Genomic DNA, 2,014 nt, shown 5'->3' with positions numbered 1-2,014 from the left:
GCTGTCAGCACAGAGCCCGATGCGGGGCTCGAACTCACAAGCTGTGAGATCGTGACTCGAGCTGAGGTCAGTCGCTCAACCAACTGAGCCACCCAGGCGCCCCTGTTTTTCTAACTTTTAAAAATTACCTTTCATCATACCAGTACACAGAGTCCCTTTTAAACTTGTACTTTACTTAAGCAATGAGGAAAGGATACTATTTACAACTTCCCTTTCTGGCTCTCATATGCCTGTAAAATATCTTATTTTTCTTCAACTGGGTTTTTAAAACATTTTTCAAAAAAAAAAAAAACAACTGTAGATTTCTTATTTCTCCACATCACCCACTGGGGGTTCACACTTAAAGAAACTCATGACCTCAAGAGGCCAACTTCCTGCAGAATTCGACAAGGTGAAAAGCACCAGGATATTTGCCTTCGTGTTAGCTTCGGCAAATGCAGTGTATCTCATCCTTTTGGACTGACTGCAAAGGTGCCCTGGAAAGAGAAACAGAAGTATGTGTTTCCCTAATAGGTTAACATACTGACCTGCTTTAAAGGGAATAAATGGTACAGCCCAGGTGCAACTTATGTATGGACTTCCGCAGACACTCCTGGTAGACAGAAATGACTTAAAAGCAAATCATGTTCCAAACCGTGGTGGATGAAACATCCTGCTCACATTGAATACCTTCATCCAAACCTCAACTATGACAAGGATTTTATGCTTAATTGAATGTACTCTTGATAAAAAAGAAGTTGCAAAAAGCTGATGTTGAAAAAAATATATAATATTATAATAATAATATTATACACACACACACACACACACACACACAGGTTGTTCTGGAGTCTGTATTTTCTACAAATGCTTTAAAGGTCTGCTGGTAGGAACCAGTGGTTATGTAACAAGTCGATTTCAAAAATTACACCTTTTACAGTTACAGTGCATCCTGGTAAAACAGCTGAGGTCAAGTCACTAAACATTCTGGCAATTCAAACAGAAGGAAATAAGATTATTCCTTTGCTTAGGGAAAAGAAAAAAAGAGAGAGGATTTACAATGAGAAATCTGTACCAATCTCCCCAAATAGTTAGGGGGGAATAAGTAGGGAGGAAACACAAATTCGATCATGGTAAGGGCTAGAGTACTAATTTATGGTCCTCTGAAATAGAAGGTGGTGTCTACGGTTACCTAGCTTGGCCGGGCCGTGAGCAATTAAAGCTGGGGTTCTTTCCAGCACACCCAAACACTAGACCTGTTCTGTTTTTGTTGGTGTTTTGTTTTGTTTTGTTTTGTTGTTTTTTGTTTCCCCTCTGGCGCTGCCTCGCTGGTTCTCCCCAGCACTGGCTCTTCCGGGTCAAGGAAGGTTGGGGACCCTGAGACCCCAGAGTATCAGACTCGGGCGGCGTTGGCCAAGCTCGCCGGCCCCCCGCGCCAGGGAGGGAACTGGCCTCTCCACGAACCGCCCCAGGCCTCCCGGCCCCCAGCGCTTCCGTCCAGGTCGCCGGCCCCGCCACCGCGGTCGAGCGCACAGAGCTCGCGTCGTCGTTTTGGAACGCGACGCAGCTGCCTCCTCGGACGCAGCTCCGGGGACGCAGTCCCCGCTAGGACGGCGCCGAGTCCCCAGGACTTTGACGGGTTGGAGCAGGCGACGCCGAGAGCAAGGCCGCCTCCGGCCGTCCCCAGCCCTGCCCCAGCGCCGGCTCGAGAGCGCGAGCCCAGCGGCCCAGCGCCGCGCCGGGAGAGAAGCAGCTGTTCCCAACAGCTGGGGGGCGGCGGCGCCGGGCACCCCAGGTGCGGCCGCGGCCAATCGCAGGCGTCCGGCCCGCCCCCTCCCCAGCCGGGCGCCGACCCCCGGCCCGCGGGGGAAGGGAGCAGAGAGGTGGAGAGCCGTCCTCGCCACTCGTCTTCCAGCTTCCGCGGCGGGAGGGACACCACCGGAGCCCCGAGCGGCGCGGACTCCCCCACCGCTGGCCCCGCCGCCGCGCCCCCCGCCCGCCCACCTCCGCGCCCGGACGCGCTCACCGCCGACCC

The sequence above is a fragment of the Panthera uncia genome, assembly GCF_023721935.1.
Source record: "Panthera uncia isolate 11264 chromosome B2 unlocalized genomic scaffold, Puncia_PCG_1.0 HiC_scaffold_25, whole genome shotgun sequence".
In the NCBI taxonomy this organism is placed as follows: domain Eukaryota; kingdom Metazoa; phylum Chordata; class Mammalia; order Carnivora; family Felidae; genus Panthera; species Panthera uncia.
This window is presented reverse-complemented; position numbering follows the sequence as displayed.